Source organism: Microtus pennsylvanicus, chromosome 16 (assembly GCF_037038515.1).
Source record: "Microtus pennsylvanicus isolate mMicPen1 chromosome 16, mMicPen1.hap1, whole genome shotgun sequence".
Lineage (NCBI taxonomy): Eukaryota > Metazoa > Chordata > Mammalia > Rodentia > Cricetidae > Microtus > Microtus pennsylvanicus.
Genome location: NC_134594.1, coordinates 30,752,351 through 30,773,984, shown reverse-complemented (window position 1 = coordinate 30,773,984; position 21,634 = coordinate 30,752,351).

Sequence of the window (21,634 nt, the reverse complement as noted above, 5' to 3'; positions counted from 1 at the left end):
GAAATAGAGCAATAGTCAAGGGAACTCATTGATCTTCCAGAGAACATGAGGCTGGTTTCCAACACATACATGGTGGACCCTGTATGCACATGACGCAAATAGGCTGAAGCAGACAAACACAAACACACATAAACAAAGACAATTGATAAAGTAAGAAACCTCCTCATAATGTCTAATTCTAATACTCAGTCATTAATCAGCCTAACTTTTCTCTATTTTTAAGGAGACGCATATACTCATATTCAACGGTCAAAACCCAAGTGTGCAGAAATAGCAAAAGGGTAATCTAGACAGTAACAAAAAAAATGGTGACAATTTTGGCCAACTGGCAAACATCAAATCCATCTGAACGATTTTTCACTTCTCAGATCCAGGCTAAAATGTCCATGGCTGGATACAAGGCCAAAAGTTGTTATGGTGTCTAACTTTTCAGAAAGGAGCCAAAAAACTAGATTTTATGGTCAATTTCCCAATTTGCAAATGTTGTCAACTAAAGTAAGTCAGAAGGAAAAAGGCTAGAGACTCAGGCAAGTAGCTCAATGCTAGTGTGCTGGCCTAGGAAGTGCCAATTCCTGGAGCACAACATACACACACACACACACACACACACACACACACACACACACACACACACATTTAAGAAAGAGAAAAGCAAATTTTGATGATGTTTTTAGGCTAAGACATATAGATGAGCCAAATTTTATCTACACCTGCCAATTTGCTAGCTTTGGAGAAAAACACTAAATATAAGAATGTGTGTGTCAATGGATGCAAAGAAAAGCATGAAAACAAATTGTGTCCTTTCTCACACAGATGTTCACTTAATCGTCCAAAAAGCAGGGTTATGAGTCATTTCTTAAACTTAAGGTGAGAGAAAACTCGGTGCATTTAAGAATGGCTAAGCAAACCACTTCCAGTGGATATTATTGCTGTACACCCCACAATATAAATGTTCCCGGAGAGGAAAAGAGAAGCTGAAGTTTATCCATGCAACCTCAGCCACAAGGAATTAGGAAATCTGCCAGGTCTCAACTTCTCCGTTTGGTTTTTTCTTGATGTCATGAGCAGCGAATCTGATGATGTTTTTTGTATCTTTTGGTGTTTGTTGCTTGACTTGGAAGCCTCAGGAGATGCTGCTATGCCCAGGGCTCTATGGGAAACTGAAGCAAGCTGCCTAAAAGGGTTTTACTGTCAATTTCTGTTTGATGTTTTGAGAACACAAATTGATGGTGTTTTGTTATCCATAATCTATCATCTATCTGGCTGTTTATGGATCACCTATGTCTACGATCTATCTATCATCTATTTATTTACTATTTATTCTCTCCCTGGCTTGTCATGTGTTTAATAATCTCATTCAAACTGAAAGTTTGACTCTTACAGATCTTTCTTCGCACTTTACAGAAAATTAGAACCCAGCAAGCACTATCTACATATTTTTAAAATAAATAATGGCTTTGGTTCAACTAAAACTCTAATCAACACTTCTTAATAAATTCACTTTAATACTATAACACACACACAAAATGAAAAATACCCTGTGTTATAAAATCTCACCTCATAGGAATTAACTCATTCCTGTGCTTTAAGGAAGTGCCTGACTGCATCATTCCTAGATGTCCCTGGGCAGAGAAGAGCCCTTCCTTGTAATCAAGAACTCCTGGCTCTATTATGGACTTGGACACTAAAAATTTTTGTCTTTGATTCTTGGCAAACTCCTCCGCTCTCGGCAGAAACACCTTTGAATCCTAAAAGGAATAGTTTTACCAAACAAGATGTTCTTTGTTCCTCTCTCTCTCCCAACCTCAACCCCCACCTTGTGGTCCTGGGCATCAGGGCCTGGTGCATGCTAGACAGCACACTACCACTGACCTTTACCAGCCTAAGACCTTGAAGTTCCTCGGGCAAGCTGCATCCATTTATACTAGAGAATAGGGACCAGGCAGCTCAAAGGACTTGGCTACGAGAAAGACCCAAAGCTGCACATGTGGTTTTCATTTTCAGTGATTTATTTCATTTCAATTTGAAAAATCACCACATGCTTAGACATAAGGACAGCACAAAGGATTATATAAAAATAAAATGATTTTTCTTCTCTCCCCTTTTTACTTTATTCCCTAAGACTACCACAGGTGTTTATGTATGTTTGCCTCCCTATGTCCGTGTGACATATGTATGTCTGCCTCCCTATGTCCATGTGACATATGTATGTTTGCCTCCGTATGTCCATCTAACTTATGTATGTTTGCCTCCGTATGTGCATCTGACATATGTATGTCTGCCTCCCTATGTCCGTGTGACATATGTATGTTTACCTCCCTATGTCTGTGTGACATATGTATGTTTACCTTCTTATGTCTATTTTTTGAGACCAGAAGTGATCATTGACCTGTGTTATTTTCCCCCCACTTCTCCTCTAAGCAAATCCCAGATCACATTCTATAGCCATGTATACGAATCCTGTTGGTTCATTTTAAGGACACAAAGTATAGCAGTACATCAGTCTACATACTGACTCAAGCCACTCCCTCAACAATGAACACATGTGTTTGTGAAAAGCTCACCAGCCTTTTACTACTCTGAATAAGGCTGTTCTAATACCTTACACACACCTTTTTGGAAAGACCAAGAGAAGCTGAAGAGTTCTTAAATTTTTGAAATTCTGCTGTTCTTGTACACTCTATAAAAGTGGCTATACACACACACAAACACACACACACACACAAACACAAGCACACACACACACCCCAAACCAACAAACAAATCCTTTTTAACTCTAAGCTTCAAACAATTGGATTATTTCTGCTTTACTCTACCAAAAAAAAAAAGCAATTTTTAGTCTCATTTCTTTTTAACTCAAACCTATCACAATCCTTTAGGAGATACAGGTGGTTCCTAAACTCCTACAAGCCTATTTGCTGTTCTTATTCGTGTTTTTAGCAACACTGCACTGACGCCCTTAAAAGGAATCAAGTACCCAACAAGTCCCCCTCCCAAATGCTAGGCAGATCCTGAAAAAAAGAAAGAAAAAAGAAAGAAAAAGAAAAAGCATAAGCTAAGGAAACTCCGTTTGCAGTATCTTGGCTTGGTTTATAAAACAAACAAGCATTTAATCATGTTTTTTTTCTTGGACAGTCACAAGGAATAATTTCCTTAATTGTAAACAGGACTCTCCTGAAAGTGAACTAAGATTTGGAGGCCCTGGAATTTTAAATAGAGTTTGGCCAAGAAGCCAGCGCCGACGTGACTAGGAAAGCAGCCATACGCATCACTCTTTCATCACTCACACATCTGTAGCTTAAGGAGGCTGCATGCCACGTGGGCTAAAACCGAGCAGCGATCACATCACTATGCAGACACACGCAGCACAGCGTATCCCTTTTGCTTCAGATACTGCAGGATGTAAACAGCCGATCAGAATATAATTTATTATAAATATGAAACTCCAACTCTCCCAACCCTTATCAGCTTGTATTTATAAAAGAAACCAAGTTATTATAACAACTTGCATTTCATTGGCCCTATTTCCTCTTGCACATGGCACATCCAAAGGAAGGGAGAGGGCTTCCCTCGTTCTCTATTGTCTAACATAAAGCAGATTAACAGGGGAGAAATTATGTAAATGAGAGTCCTGCAAAAATATCAGACTCAAAGAAAGATTGGGTTCTAAAGCTTCCTAAGATACAGATTAAAAATAGAGGTACAGGTTCTGGAGGGAGGGTATATATAAGTTTTGGGATGGTGAATGGTCAAATATTGCCTAGTTTATACAGATCACAGATCAAGGGATCTCAGTAGTAAAAGCTGTCATTGGAGAGGTTCATTTTCACAGTAACAACTTCTTATTAAAATTACCTTAATTAGTATGTTTCCTTTATCAAAGAGCAACCACTTAAAGGAATTCCCACAGTTACAACTTCACAGACAGAAGACCATGCACAATTGGTATGCAGAAGATTATAAAGCAGCTAATTTCAGGGTGTCGTATTTGCATTTTGAGATTACATGTTTGAGTCCCAAGTATGTATCAAATGCATTTCCATCCTCAATCAGGTACTGTCTTCAACTCAAAGATGTTTTGGAGTTCCCAGGTGAGCCTCCCACGTATCGCTGGCCTGCAATCAGCACTTAATGCTATCTCAAGAAGCAGGTGAGGTGGGGCAAGCAAGGTAGCTGTGACATCACCCTCTGCTCTGCTATTCCCCAAATAAGAAAACTCTACAGTAAGTCAGACCCCTACATGCCATGGTGTCCTTCCATATTCTGAGAGCACCTTGTTCATAGAGTCTGTGTTGGATTTGGTCATCTATGACCCTTACCATCTCCTCATACACACTGACCTAACTGTGTTTGCCTGGGGTCTTCTTCTCCATGACTGAGATGACCCAAGGAAATAGGATCATCCAGTGCCTCACACAGCAGACACTGGAATGAGTACACCTTCTGAGAATTCAAAGTCCTTTTTCTCCAGCCAAACTTCTTTACACTGACATCGATTCACCAAACCTACCTTCAGCAGTCTGAACCCTATTCAGGGTCATTTGGAATAAGACAAAACTAGTTCCCTCCCTCCCAACTACCCAGCCCTCCCTGCACCTGGCACACCTGCCCCTTCCTTTCTTCTCAGCCACCACGTTGTGGCTTTTGCAGCAAAATGCCAAACATTTCCACCAACAGGCTGCAGGATCTCAGTCTGTGGCGTGTTCAGCATCAATATTCCTTTAACTCATGCTATCTAGCATTTATGTTTGTGCTACAGAGTATGCTAACAAGCCTGCAATAAATTGAAACACTCCCAAATACAATGTCATCTACACAACAAAATAATTTTCTACTTTTCTAGTGTCTCTAGGTCAGTGGTTCTCAACCTGTGGGTCTGGACCCCTTTGGTAATTGAATGACCCCTACACAAGGGTCACCTAAGACCGTTGGAAAGCCTGGACGTTTACATTACGATTCGTAGCAATAACAAAATTACCGTTCTTGAAGTAGCAACAAAAATAATTTTATGGCTGGTGGTCACCACAACATGAGGACCTGTACTAAAGGGTCACGGCGTTAGGAAGGTTGGGGACGGCAGCTTTGGGTCTTTTAAACATTCATGCATCAGTCTTTCTTTGAATAGTTGTATCTTGCCACAAAGAGTGTCTTGCTTGGCGTGGGGAGAGAGCTCGGTTGCTAACGTGTTGTTGCTGGGCAAGCATGAGGAGCTGAATGTGGTCCTGAGAACACCCGTGGCAGAGCACATATGGAGAATCTCAATTCTCCTGCAAGAAGCCAAGCAGAGACAGCAGAATACCAAGAAGGTTACAGGGCAGAGAGCTTGGCACACACACACAGTGGGGGGTGGGGGAGGGAGGGAGGGAGGGAGGAGAGAGAGAGAGAGAGAGAGAGAGAGAGAGAGAGAGAGAGAGAGAGATTGGGAAGGAGAGGGACTGAGACTTTGTTGCATGCAAACAAGGCATAAAGAGTGAGCATCAAAGGCTGACCTTTGACCACATGCGCATCCAGACATAGGCATTCATGTACACACAAGCACATATACTCATACCATGCACTTACACACAATGATTTAAAGATATTTTTCATTACACTTATTCCACTTTATAATACATAGCCCAGATCACAGAACCATTTTTATTCTAAACTCTGCCAGCAGCTGAATCTTGGACTTGGTATATCCCTGCTGCTGGGATCACAATGTGAAGGAACACTGCCGTGGGATATCAGGCATTGTTTCCTGGAGAAAGTTCTGCCTTCATATAGCACCAGTGCTCTAATGTATTCTGGAGAAATGTTGATCTATAGTTGACAGCTCATTTGGTTTGGTTTCATTCCTTTTCTGGATTATTCTAATAGCCTGGCTGGAATGTTCCTTCTGTTTAGTGACCATTGTTAGTTCAAAGAACTCAAAAGGAGGCAGAAATTTTTAATAAAAAATAATAATATTAATAAAAAAGAACTCAAAAGCCAAGTGGTCTCCATCTACTTGGTCTATTTTCCTCAGTGCAGCAGGAATTGTTTCTTGTTTGTTTGTTTGTTGTATTAAATTGACAGAGACCTTGGGGACATTTTTTTTTTTTTTGGTTTTTCGAGACAGGATTTCTCTGTGGTTTTGGAACATTTTTCATGTTTCCTTTTATTGAACTGGGCAAGATTGACTTCAGCATGATAGTCCTAAAATCTAGGAAATGGAAAATGTATTAGTGTATCTGTATTTGGGTTTCTATTGCTACAACAAAACACCATAACCAAAAAGCAAGTTGGGGAGGAAATTGTTATTTGGCTTATACTTCCATCACTGGAGGAAGTCAGAACAGGAGCTCAAGCACAGTTGGAACCTGGAGGGAGAAGATGAGTCAGAGGTCATGGATGGGAGCTGCTTACTGGCTTGCTTCTACTGGCTTACTCAGCCTGCTTTCTTATAGAACCCAGGACCACCAGCCCAGGGATGGCACTATTCACAATGGGCTAGGCCCTCCCATATCAATCACTAATTGAGAAAATAAGCATCCAGGTGGCTCGCATGGGGGCATTTCTTCAACCGAGGCTCCATCTTCTCTGATGGCTCTATCTGGTGTCAACTTGACACACAAAACCAGGCAGAACAGCATCTACATCTTGTGCATGAAAAGCAAAACCCATCCATAGACTTCTCCCGAGTTCCTTTTTGCAGACTCCTGCTCAGTGAAGGCACCACACCGATCAGGGAGGGATTGGAGAACCCCTGGAAGTGGGAAAGCCAGGTTCTGCCACAGGATGTCAGCGTTTTCCCTGACAAGTGCTGGGATGCCAGTGTGTAACCTGTCTTGTCAAGCAAGTGACAGAAGTATTTGATGTGGCATGCTTCCCAAGTCATGTGACAACAGCCCTTACACACCCATAGTGTAGCAAGAACAAACGCTTGGTGGAGCCTTAGAAATCACAGGCCACATGTGTGCAGGCTGGGAGATGCCGACAATACCAAACTCATACCCAAGAGCAAGATCGGGTGACTGTGGCTTCTCACCTCACCAGCTACACTCTCTGCCTTGGGTACCATCTCCCAACCTATTGTGACTGATACAAGGACAGCATGGAGTCAGAACACAGAATTTTTTTTCTGATAAAGAAGCAGCTTCACTCCAGTTGTGGCTCTAAAACAGACAATATATCGGAGGAGAATTACTGTTAAATGTAGGGGGAGTGATTACATGTGTAAAAAAAAAATGCAGCTACTTTTTGAAACTAAGTATCTCAAAGGGAGTGACATAATTTCTTTTTTATTGATTTTTATTTATCTCTACATTTTTCTCTGTTCCCCTCCCTGCCTTTCTCCTCCCCTTCAACCCTCTCCCAAAGTCCCCATGCTCCCAATTTACTCAGGAGATCTTGTCTTTTTCTCTTTCTCATGTACATTAGATCCATGTATTTCTCTCTTAGGGTCCTCATTGTTCTCTAGGTTCTCTGAAATTGTGATTTGTGGACTGGTTTTCTCTGTGTCATGTTCAAAAACCACTTATGAGTGAGTGCATGCGATATTTGTCTTTCTGGGTCTAGGTTATCTCACTCAAAATGATATTTTTTAGCTCCATCCATTTGCCTACAAAATTTAAGATGTCATTTTTTTCCTGCTGTGTAGTACTCCATTGTGTGAATGGACCACATTTTCCTTATTTATTCTTTGGTCGAAGAACATTTAGGTTGTTTCCAGGTTCTGGCTATGACAAACAAAGCTGCTATGAACATGGCTGAGTACACGTCCTTGTGGCACGATTGAGCATCCTTTGGATATATACCAAAAACTGGTATTGCTGGGTCTTGAGGAAGGTCATTTCCTAATTTTCTAAGAGATCTCCATGCTGACATCCAAAGGGGCTGTACCAGCTTGCATTCCCACCAGCAATGCAGGAGTGTTCCCTTTATAAAAACACCGATGACAACTTATGCTGGAGAGGTGGTGGAGTGACATCATTTCTGCACTGAAATGCAGTGCAGAAACTGAACAAGTCACTCTTTCTTCCTGAATTGGAAGTGAAATAAACCTGGGCTTTTCAGAACGCTTTCCAGGGATCATTGTCTACCCATGAACAATAGCAGCATTCTTAATGCCAACCAACCCACTTCAGCTTCTGTACCAAGGAGGCTGGGACACCCGCCCGGAACTGCAAACTCTCTCCTGGGACCTCTATCCCTCATTTTCAGGTTTGTTAATCTCTTCCTTTACACTATTCCCATGTAAATAGAACACACATAATTCCTTATACACTATCACTTAATAAGTGAACTTCATGCTCTCTTTAATTATTATTAATTATTAATTATTATTTTGGTTTTTCGAGACAAGGTTTCTCTGTACCTTTGGAGCCTGCCTGAAACTAGCTCTTTTAGACCAGGCTGGTCTCGAACTCAGAGTTCCGCCTGCCTCTGCCTCCCGAGTGCTGGGATTAAAGGAGTGCGCCACCACCGCCTGGCTTTGCTCACTTTAATCTTCGAGTTACCCTTTTTCACACTTTCCTGCCATCCTCAGAGCAATGGAGATGTGAGCCGTCAGTCAACTTATTCCTCAATGCTAGTGTACTAAATCCTCACTGTGGGACACTTGTAAAATAACCCCCCTTCAACTCCCTCATTCCTCCCTTCTTCCTTTTCCGTGTTTTTTTTTTTTTACCTATCTCACTACCTTTTGCCAATCCTCCCTACTCCTTGCTTCTTCATTCCCGTCTCACCTTTCTATGACTTTTCCACTTTTCTATGAATCCACGTGTGATATTGTTTCATTAAAACTCCTATGAATGGGCAAGGGAGAAAGACGGTATGCTCCTCAAGTGATCTTATCTGCTTCCTCTTTCCCCAAAGCAAGACAGAACGCCAGAGACCCTTTCACATCACCTCCAATTCGACAGCTGTGGTGGCTCACGCCTGCAATGCCAACACCCAAGAGACTGAGACAGGACAGCCACGAGTTTGAGACCAGCCAGGACTGCATGAGAAGACCCCATCTCAGAAACCAACCAACAAATTTCATACACCTTTAGTGGAGATCGGTGGCCCTTGAGAGCTGCACATGTATCCACGTGCTTTGATAACTGGGCAGTGCACCATAAATCCTTCTAAACACAGAGCATGCACTTACCACAGCTACTTCACTTGAGACAGGTCAATCAAAACCCCTCCCGCAAGTTTTGTGTGGCACAAGCTCACTCTAAACACCACACACTGTAACATCCTTAGACAGCTCTTAACCTGATCTTTCCTTACTTTGGTAATAATTTTGCTGGTGAAAGTGGGTAGCAGAGATGGCAGGCAGCTTGACTTCTAACCACTATCACCTGGCTCCTCCATCCCCCCTGAGAATCCTGCTCACAAATTGCTGAACTTTGCCCTAGATCATCAATGTTCATGTGGTATTTCCATGACGGTCACAGAGAGCTCACCAATTTGCTCTTCTCGATAGGAATCTCGCTCAAACCCAAAAGCTCATTAGGTATGTTTTTGCTTCCCAGTTTCCACTGGATGAGCCGTTTCTTTCACCAGCATTTATGACACAACCTTCCCAGCCTTCTGAAACCACCTTGCTAGGCTCTTTTCCCACCCTTGCTACTTCCTTGTAACTCCTAAAGCTTTTTTCTGCCCCGTGACTCAGAAGCCTGTACCACAGCTTTTTGGTGTTTACTGAGACCCATTCTGCTTCAGCGACCAAACACCTCATCTGTTGTCTAGTCTACACAACAGAGCACACCAGAGTCCAGTGGCTGAGCGGCAGCTGCTAACTAGTGCTTATACATCCTCAGACAAGGATGGGCATCCCTGTAACCTGTGTGGTTGCATGCTAGTTTAATAAAAATTCAGGCTAATTTAATAAAAACTGTTCAAGATCACATGAAACTTGAGAAGCCGTCTTTGGGCTCATGAAGGATATAGTTTGAATTTGTTTCAAGAAAATGAAATTGCAGCTGTGCCAATTGTGAGGATATGTTTGGAAGACGTCAACGATTATATATAATGTATTCTGGGCCAGGGGACTGACTGTCTTCCAAGTATGACCTGATAACATTGCAAACACAGTGAAACCTGAACCAGACAAGCTATAAGGGAGCTTTACATAAACAATGTGAAATGAAATTTTTATGGACAAAAGAAACAATGTATGTGAGAGCTAAAAATCTTTTAATGTTCTCAGTCCCAGGACACCCAGGGTTACATGGTGAGATCTTGTTAACAAAAAGAAAAAGAAAAGAAACAAAAAGAATATGCTCAAATATGGAAAAATTATTGCCAAAAAATTAATAAAAATCTTTGCTAGCCATGCTACCAGTAGGAAATTGGTTAGTACTAAAGATATTATCATAGGCGTTCAAAAATGTGATCTAAGATTTTCTACAAATTTTTGTATATTGTGAGCTTTTTAAATTTTTAAAAGTAAAAAAAAAATTAATGGTAAACACACAAAAAGGGTAAGTCCAATAAAGATCTCAGTCATTTTCACAGTAAATGTAAAAAGGGTTTTAAACACTACATAGTAAAAGTTTATATCCATGAATCTGAAAATAAATTCCTAAAGAGAATTATTTTCAACACAGTGTTTTTATTAATACGGAATTTTGTTTAAGCAAGACTTGAAGCAAAAACTGATCAGAATGTTTTTGATTGGTGTTATTATTATTAGTTGCAAAATAAAATCTCAAAACATGACAGACCGAGGAAATATTGTGTGAACACATGCGTGCGTGTGTGTATGTAAATTGTTTGTGAAAACAATAAAGTCATAATGTACATTGTGTGAAAACCAAGACTCACTTTTAAGAATCCAAGATAATGAACTGTCATCATGTGAACCACGTCACGTTTTAACAAGGCACGAAAAGTCACTGGCAAGTTTTTTTAATTTAAATGTTGCCCTTGAAATTCTTAATAATTTAAGATTTCTAAAAAAATAACTCAATTTTAATAGCTACTACCTCGAAAGAAAGTTTATTTAATTTAAAATTAATAAAAGTTCCATTTAACAAGCCGCTAGAAGATGGCTAGAAGATGGCTCTACTCTTAGGAGTGCTTGCTGCTTATTCAGAGGATTTGGTTTCAGTTCTCAGCACCAAGATGGTAGCTAAAATTGCCCGTGACTTCCATTTTTCAAGGGTTCTAGTGCCCTCTTCTGGCCTCCCCAGGAAGTACATGGACATGGTTCATGCTGGTAGGCAAACCCATATAAAAACAAATAAAACTCCTTTTCGGCATTAGTTTTGTTAGAATAAAATTTCACAGGTAAAATTTGATTATAGCAACACTGCTATCTTGTTGAAATATGAAAACGGCAACTAAATTTAACAACATAACTAGATTTGTCTTACATATTTGTCTTCATTTTAATCATTTACCCAAAATTGGTTATGTTTCAACAGAACACTCAGATCTATGGCCACACTAATTCACAGGTATATTTAATATGCTGTCATTTATTTCATCTCATGAACACCACAAATGACAAGAGCTTTCTCTGTTGTGGCCCCTTCAGAGGTAGAGTGCGTAGATTGATCCTACCCATGCTGTGACAACGACGGCCTTGTGCCTCACTGGAGCTTGGATCTTTCTCCCAACGTCCCTGCGTTCCCATAACAGCCAGGTTGGGAGTTTGACCGTTGTGGGGTGTAACCATGACAATGATTTGTGCCATTACATCCCGAGTGAGCTTGTAACAAAAGTACCCTTGCCCCCCCACCCCCACCATGTGATTCTCTGATAAGCTATTAAGCCCCAGGGATGCAGATGCTGCCTGTTGGTCCTTAGCATCCCATTACCAAACCTGTACCAAATAAATCTCCATGTTACAGCAGTACTAAACACCTTAAGTTGTTTAAATATCTTTTTTTTTCAATTTTTTTTTTTGCTTTGAAGAGATTCCTCAAAACTTAGACTAGAAGGCAGCTGGAGTTAAGGATACTAGAGTAATCCATTGAGTTTATAGATATGGATGAACCATAGCAATACAGAGCCCTTCAGAAGTCTACAGAACCCATTTCCTTTCAGGTTCAGCCCACGTACATTGTGCTCGGTCATCACAGCTTGTGTGAACCGCAACTCACACTAGAATTCCCCACTTTCTCTATTTAATTGAGTTTGAAAATAAGTTCTAGACTTTGCAGCTTAGTTCTTCACATTTCAAGAAGAATTCTAAATTAATATTTTAATTACAAGCACGTAATTTCTCAGATTTATGAGGGAAACAGCTTTTCCATGGTGAACAAATATCAACAAAGAGTCCTTAACGTTTCATCGAAACAGTAAATGTTGAAGGACTCAACAGTCCCTGTACCAGGAACTCCCTGTAATCTTTTTCTGTTTCTACTGTCTACTAGATTCCTTCAGATTATGGGCATGCATGTGTGCGTGTGCATGTGTGTGCGCACATGTGTGTGTATGTGTGTGTCTGTGTGTTTGGATGCATGTGTGTGTGTACATGTGTGTGCGTGTGTGTCTGTGTGTTTGGATGTGTGTGTCTTTGTGTGTGTATATGTGTGTGCCCCTGTACTAAAACTTTTAATATCTTGGCATACATGTTATTGAGTTTGACAAATCTCCTGAATGTTTTGTCAAATTAAATATTTCATTCCCAAAGGAAACTAAACTAAATAAGGAGTCACCCAGCTCACTGAAAGATCATAAACATGCATCGAGGCTAATCACCTTTTCTGCTTAAGAGACACAAGAGATTTCATTCAGAGCGCAACAGAAGCGCCCTGCAAACCAAGAACCCACTCTTCCTCTGTTTGCCAATTTGGCCTGAGTTCAGTGAGCAGAGCCAGATCGACTCCAATAGACACGTAGTCGATTGAGCAACCCAGAGGCAGGGTTTCCAGAGGACAGACTGGATCATGTCGTGCTGTTAACTAGAGAGCTCAGAAAAGTCCTTTCCCAACAGTGAGGGCAGATGGAGGGCAATGGAGAGAGCCAAGCGTCAGCACCAAGTGCCACATCACCCTCAGATTTGAGGCAAGCGTAACATCATAGCCTAGTTCTAGGCCAAATGTCAGGACCAGTGAGCAGGAACAATACACGACAAACCACGTCAGCAGAATGAAGAACGCTGAGCAGAATACAATAAGAACACTGCCACACAGGGTCTGTGACTTCAGCTGGAGAGACCTGACAAGTAGAAATCACTCCACAGACGGATGGAATTTTCTGAAGTCTCATTTGCTCACGTCGTTAGCAATTGTTGCTGGCTTTCAACTGGAGACTTGCCTGGGGCTGTTGACATACCTCACATGGCCTCTCTGTTGGCCCTGGGTTTGACTTTAACATAATGTTTCAGGCAGTCAACGTTTTCTGCTGTTGCTCGGGGATCTGCAGACAAGGGTCCTCAGGAATGAGGCAGAAGCAGCACTGCTTTTCATAGTCTGGTGTCAGCATGCCGGCCACGCCCTGTCTCCATCCTTTGCCTGTTATGAGCAAATTGTCCAGAACCACGGGATGAGTACACACGTCTCAGTAGGAGGGTCGGAGGGTCACAAGGTTAAAAGGCATATTTGAGGAGGAAAAAGAAGAGGGGTTTTTTTTGCAGTAATTTTTACAAAATAAAAAAACATATCATACTACAAATATAAAAAGTTAATGTTATTTCAAACATAGCAAAACTAAGGTATGTGACAATGGCGTGGAACCATCCAAATATTAAAACTAATATATACAACTTTGAATTTTATTTCCAAATAAGTAAATAATGTGTGTGGGAGAGCGATGCCTTCAGACACAACTCTTCAGGCTCTTGGGCTGTCCAATACACACATTCTCAAAGAGTTACACAAGAATATGAGAACCAATTTGTACATAATACCACTTGTACAAGTATAAAAAAAAGTTATTCGGTACCCCATGGATAGGTATAATTTCTGAATGTTTATGTATCAGTTAGCACAAATGTTAGAAATGAAGTTTAGTTACTAACTTTACAAGGAACATGAATTATGCAATAGTTTGTTGTAATAAAAATCACCAATAAATATAATTTGCATATTAATGAACATAGTTAATAAAACAAAATTTGCTGCAATGAGCATTATTGAATAAATGGTTGTGAAGTCATACAACAGAGCTCAGTCTTTAATTTTCATGACATGAAGTTAACAAAAATGCCTAAATCTGGGAAATCCTGAAGAATCAATGTAAATAATTATTTAGAAATACACAGAAAAGAAACAAATGGGAACAACAGAACATTGCTCCTCTGGAATGAGGGAAGAAAACAGCTGACTTTTGTTTTGATCTCAAGGTCTGGAGAAGCGGCTTGTGTACACATCTAACATTGCCAGAAATACACAAAATCAGCAAGAGATAAGCATGGAAACCCACCAAGTAGCTGGCTATGTCAGCAAGCTTTGCTTCCTCTCTATTCTTGACTATTTTCACTTACCATAACTTCACACCGGAAGCTTTTTTCTCCTCTCCAGACAGGAAATGCTAAATTAACAAGGGTTTTTCAAAAAGACAAAATTCAATGGCAAAAGTGAGAAAAATAAGAAAAAAAGATAATAGTAGATAAAATGTTGCCAACAGATAACAGGAAAATACAAGTTAGTATAAAGGTAAGGCCAGCAAAGTAAGATGGGGGAAGCTAGAGATAGGCCCCTGTACAGCAAAGTGCGAACTGAGCCAGTGTCCATATCCAACTTCTGAACGTGTTTAGACTTGAAAGACATAGGATAAAGCGTTAGACCAAAATCAGGTGACAGAAAACAAAGTGTAGCCCCTCCTTATTTCCACAAAACTTCTAGACAAGGATGATAGGGTTCTCCACTGTGAAACTCAACAACCCAAGACCAATACCCGTGAGGCCTCCAGTGTGGTCTTGCTGTTATGACACCCTCAGAGGAATTGTTCATTCACACACGGTGCCAGCAAACATCTGCTTCTCAGAACCTCCTACCCCATGTGAGTGGGAAACAATAATTCCCAGGTTTGTCAGTGTTTATAGTGAAAAAGCTGGTCCCAAACAGCAGGAAATGGGGCCCAGAGAAAAGGAAGACTTACAGGGAACAGAAGGAAACCTCCCCCAGATAGACACTAACATCATCAAAATATTCAAACACATCCCAGTTGTGAAGGAAGACGAGGTTATTAGAATGGTAACAGGTTAAAAAAAAAAAAAAACCCTCAAAACTCCTAGAAGGTAGAATAACCAAAATAAGAAAATGTGAAGATAAAGGTGCGGAAATGTCACAGAAAGCTGGAATTAAGAGGCAAATAAAACATTGTTAAGAACGTCGAGAGTTAGTATAGAAATCTCAATATCTGAAATGATAGAAATACCAGAAGAGAAAACAAGTGAAAGAGAAGTCAGCCTAGAAGACATTAGCTAAACCAAAGCACATTTCGGTGAAACTCGCCCTCTGGTGTATAAAGAAGAATGCCGTAAGACCTTCAGGGCGAGAAAGCAAGTGTTTGGAAGGATTAGGAAGTCAGGTGGTAGTGACTTCAGCAGCCAAATTAAATTAGAAGAATTGAGTAGAGTGATGTTCTCTCATTAAAAATCCTCAGGAGTCCAAACAATGATAACAGTAATAAAGAGCATAGGAAATGGAGACGAAAGCTATGGAGTGTGTTGAGAACGCTGATCATGGCACACGCGACACACACAGTCTTTTCCAAAGAACAGTCTATGTAGTAGAGTGGAACAGCCAGACATGGCAGTGCTTAAAACCTCCAGTGGCCCCCATTCCTTTCCCTTCAGGCATAGGCATTCCACATCTGCCTATCTACCATCCATCCATCCATCCATCCATCCATTCATCCATCCATCCATCCATCCACCCGTGTTTTTCCACCCAGCCATAAATTTTCATGCGTGCATGTATTCATCTTTCTATATATACTTGACAGAAAAAACTGAAATAGCAGAAGACATGAGAAAGTCTTAGCATAGTGAATAAAGAAACAGAAGCACTGTGGAGGAAAACACCAAATATAAGCATGGAGAGATTAGCACATTAGAAAAGGGGGGAAGATGAAGAGAAAGGGGGAGACGGAGGGAGGAAGTGAGGAGAGGGAGGTCTGTTGAGGAGATAGGGGGAAAGGGTGGGGAAGCAAGTATAAACTCAGAAGCAGCAGCTCCTTGTGGGAGAATGCACAAGTTAATGGAAGCAGAGCCACATGAAAGGCTCGAGGGTGGTTTTGTTCAAATCATTGCTCTGCAGAGCTGTATTTTTAATCTAATAAACTAAATAACTTTAGTGAACGAATTTCAAACCCTGGCTTCTAAACTATGATTACATTTGACACACGCGTGCTGTAGCGGGATACGGCCCCTCTTCTGTTCTCCTAGGGCATTGTGGAGACACATTGTCTTGAATCTGCGGGACTTTTAACAGGCACATTGGAGTCTCTGGCATCCATGTCATAAAACTGCATTTCAGATCATTGTGAAAAGTCAAAACCACGACTTAAGCAGAGAAACCGAGGGTTTATGAATTTTATTTCATCTAAATCATGGAAGTTATAATGGGATTTAAAATAAACTTTGGGGGCATTGAGACTTTGCTGTTGTTAGTGGGTATTGAATGGTTGGCTTCTTTTTGTTGTTATTGTTGTTTGCCTGTTTGTTTGCTCAGCCTAAAACACTCGTTACACTGCAGTAACTCCAGCCTGATTTCCACTATGGGGAACTGATACACCTCTGATGCCTTCTGCTGTCGCTTGATAATGTCTTACAGTAGCTCTCACGAGTAAGCTAAAAGGTGGAGGTGGCTGAGGGTTCAGTCGTGGACAACTGAGAAGTCCCCCGAGAGGAAACTGTCACTGGCTCCTATACAATGGATCTGCAGTGTTTTGCAGCTTGCCACAGCCTGGGAGGATGTGAATCAAATGGAATTCTTAGACGCCGATCTTGCGAGCAGACATTAGTAAACACTGCATGAAATTGCTAGCAGCTACAAAAGGCAAACAAATGCTCACCCCCTGAGCCAGCAATACCTTCTAGACAGTCCCCAAAGCACTATGCAATATTCCGGTTTCTCTTCAGAACACATAAATCATGAATCTTTTTATCAAAAATATTACATGTATACATGAACCAACATTATGAATCAGAGTGTCCATAACATGACTAAAATACTGTAAGCCGGTCAGATGCCATGAAAGTTTAACAACTAAGCTAGGGAGTAGTCACACATTGCAATGCACCCCATAGTGGGAAGGAAGGGGCCATGAGGGCACACGGCAATACAGGTATGCCACAAAATAATACTAAGCAAGTGAACTCAGACACCAAAGTGTGTCCCGCATAACTCCATTCACCAGCACAGAGCAAAACGTCAGAAGAGTTGGCCGTGCTCGGTTTTCTGTTTTAGGGTACATATGCTTATCCAACCTGGAAAAACCTCTAATATACATTATATATATATATATATATATATATATATATATATATATATATATATCTTTGTATTTGTTTTTATAATTTTACTAAAATTTAAATTAGTTGGCTGTGATAGTGGGCTTTATTAACAATATTCATTCAGTGCAATATACTTACAATGTGCTCACTTATTTTTAGGAAGTCTTCCTCACCATGCCCCACAAAACCCCACCACTGAAATGGAGCGAAGGAAAAAATAGTAGGTAGGTTAGTAACCCTCTGCCTCCATATTCTCTCACTGCTTTTCTTCTTTCATGAAGAGTCAGAAGGCTGAGCAGATAGACGGACAGATGATAAGTAGATAAATAGATGATGGATAGATGATTGATAGATACATGATAGATAGACAGAGAAAGATGATAGATAAATAGATGCATAAGAAACAGCTACATCTATATCTATATCTATCTATCTATATATACATCTATAAATACATCTATTGAAATATGTGTAGGGATAGACAGAGATAGATAAATTGATTTTGTAATGCTATTGAAATAATCTTTGATTAGAGCTGCAGCTGAGAATCATGATGTGGGGGTCCCCTCTCTAAGCTGTGAATACGACTGGTTAATTAATAAAGAAACTTCTTTGGGCCTATAGCAGAGCTATAGGGGAACAGAGCTAGGTGGGGGAAATTAAACTGAATGCTGGGAGAAAGAAAGGCAGAGTCAGGGAGAAGCCATGTAGCCTGCCAGAGACAGATGCAGAGAACTTTACTCAGTAAGCCACGGCCACGTGGTGATACACAGATTAATGGAGATGTGAAATTAATTAATTAATACACAGATTAATTAAGATGTGAAAGTTAGCCAATAAAAAGCCCGAGCTAATGAGCCAAGCAGTGATTTAATTAATATAGTTTCCATGTGATTATTTTGGTTCTGGGCGGTCAGGACGAACAAGCGGCCTGCTACTACAAAATCATGTAGTAGCCGGGCGATGGTGGCGCACGCCTTTAATCCCAGCACTCGGGAGGCAGAGGCAGGCGGATCTCTGTGAGTTCGAGACCAGCCTGGTCTACAGAGCTAGTTCCAGGATAGGCTCCAAAGCCACAGAGAAACCCTGTCTCGAAAAACCCAAAAAAAAAAAAAAATCATGTAGTATTCCCCCTGAGTTATGGATACCATGGTCAGTGATGTGGAGAGGGTAAAGACCCACTTTGACCTGAGTTCTCAGCTGTCGAGAACATTCTTACTCCTTTCAGCTCCTCTAAGATTTTTAGTGTGTGTGTCTCTACATACATACGAATGCCAGTGCCTACAGAAGCCAGAGACGTTGGATTCCCCTTGAGCTGGAGTTATGGGAAGTTGAGGGCCACCACATGTGGGTCTGGGAACTGAACTTTGATTCTCTGTGGAAGAAGTACAGTGTATGGCCTGAAGTCATCTGTCCAGCTCCTCCTTGTCATGTTCTTAGCTGTAGGGCCGAGCTATGGTGTGTTCTTCCTACCAAGTGGATCTTGAAACAAGTGTGTATGAGCACCTATTACACTAAAATATTGTGGAAAAAAAACCTTGACAGTAAGAAATATATATATATATATATATATATATATATATATATATGTACACACATATATGCGTATAAACACACACACACACACATACATATATTCCTTAAAAAAGGTCTGTCCACGCTGAGTACAAGGGAGCAGACTTGTAATCCCAGCAATCACCCAGGACATATAGGCTGATCATCCTTGATCATCCTCTAGTACAACTTGGGCTATTTGAGATTCCATCAAAAAAAGAAAGAAGGAATGGGGGAAAGGTAAGAGGGATGGAGGGAGGGTGAAAGGGACCAAGGAGGGTCAAGGGATGGAGGGGAGGGAAAGGGAAGGACATGGTGAAGGTTTTCCCTGAGCAACAATCTCCAGTTCCACCCTTAAGCTACCACTTCCCAAGTGGAGTGAATTTAGCTATTTGACCCAAAGTCATTAAATAAGGATTAGGAAATAAGAATCAGGCAAGTTTCACCAGCACCTCCCCCCGCCCTTTTTTTTCAAGAAGGGCGGCAGGAACACTCCATTATGATGTTCCAGGTAAGAGCAACAGCCCTCGTGGGTGGAGGGCGGCAGTGACTCCTCCACAGTCCCACTGGAGTTCAGTGGATAAAGATACAGACAGGATGACGTGGGTGATTCTGGGCCCTGTGTTAGCCGGTCCACTGCTACCGTTCAAGACCCCTTCCAAGAGCAGGGAAGCTGTGTGATCTCAGTCTGCCTTGTATTTTTCTCCACTTCTTTTTTTAAGAATGGGAAATCATTCATGGTTGTGTGTGTGTGTGTGTGTGTGTGTGTGTGTGTGTGTGTGACTTAAAGTGCCAAAATAAACTTCAGAGAATTTTACTGCTCTTGCAATAGCTCTTCACACGAGCAGTGAACAGACCCCACATTCTGTGATACCTTCTGAGATTATTTCCCCCCAGAAACCTCACTGACTGTGAACAGCTATAATAACTTTCAGCATCCAGCATTTGACTCACACCCTTTGTGACATGTAATTTCAGTTCAGTAAACATTTTGACCTGCCGGCTCCATTCCCGGTCCTGGTAGGCTTGGACAAGCCGACAGAATGATGTTCTAAAAGCTGTGTTTGTATTCTGGACATTTCAAATTAATATTCCTTATGGAAAATCATGTTCAGCCTCTAAGGTCAGCAGTGCTGATGGGGAAAACAGCATCAGTGCTGCTTGTTTAAACTGGAGCTAGACACCGCTCTCACACTTGCGTAGGGCGGTGCGTCATCCAAAGGTCTGGATTCTCATTCTAGTTGAGCTGTAATCTTCCACTTCTCCCACAGTGGCTAGGATGGAGAGCGAGGTGTTTAGCTGTAACCATTATAATCTCATTACTTAAATGAGTGAGCATCAAAAATGAATAAAAGAATAAATAAGAAATATATGCAAAAAGAATCTAGTTCCTTTCGTTCTTTCCAGAACCTAATGTAAGCATACTAAACAAGCAATAGCGAGTGATCGATGATGGAACTGCCACAGCTTGTGCCCTTCTGGTCCCACAGGTGAACCACATAGGTTGAAAACTCTCAAGGCTCTAAAATGGTCTTGTGTTTTAGAATAGGGCTCCAAATGCCTCTCATGTTGTAGGAGAGTCTAAGGACCTCTGATTGAACATGACCCTTGGCAACATTTAAGGAACCCACAGGTTTCTTTTTTTCTGCCAAGTGATGGACCCAGGAAATGTTAGGTGCAAATATTCATCGGGAAAATCTGAAAGGAAGGGGAGCGGGAATGCCCCAAGGCCACTGTGACTCGGGATTTCAGATCTCTTGGCAAGATAAAGCTTTATCGTAGGAGGAACGCCTGACAGTGATTACCGAACGGCTGAGGGTAATCTTGGGAAACCATGGAAAAGTAGGAAAAGTGCCAGGATGCTGAAGAATGGAAAATGTTGCTCAGGTTTCCAGCACAGAGAGAAGATGGATTTATTGAATGATGGATCAGAGTGCTTGACAAAAGAAAAGAAGAAGAAAACTCTAAGTTGTTTCTTAAAAGAGTGTTTGAACGCAGGAGAATGAATGACGTGATGACCAGCTAGAACAGCTTGACTGCAGACATACTGCACACGCTACCACTTCCTGTTCGTTACTATTTGCTTCATGTTTAATACCACAGCCATATTGATACGCAAGGCAGAAGTAGTATACATCCTTCTTCATCAGCTAACTAGCAAGTGTTTCATGCTAATCTCCTCTGCTAGGTGGGGAGGCAATTAGCTGAGCGTTAGATGTTTCAGTTTGCTTTGTGTTGCCGAGATAAAACACCGATGAAAAGCAACTTGGGAATAAATGGTTGTATTTAATCTTATAGCTTTGCAGTTTGTCATACAGAGAGCCACAGCAAGAACCTGGAGGCAAGAACTCACATGGAGAACACATAAGAACGCTCCTCACAGACTTTCTCTGTGTGTATGGCACATGTGCACCATCAATGTAAACATCTGTTTCCTTCTTTCTGTCTGTCTTCCTTCCTTCTTTGCTTATCTTCCTGCCTTTTTTTAAATTAGTGCTTTCAAGATTTCATATAATGTGTTTTAGTCATATTCAGATATCCACCCCTTCCTCAGCTCTTTTCAGATACAAATGTCCCTTCCCTATCCACCCAACTCTGTGTCCTCTTTTAAAAAGTTAGGTGCAATTTCTGTGACCCATATATCCTTGGATGTGTGGCATCCACTGGAGTGGTTGCTGTACTAGAAGCTACACTCTTAAAGAAAACTACATC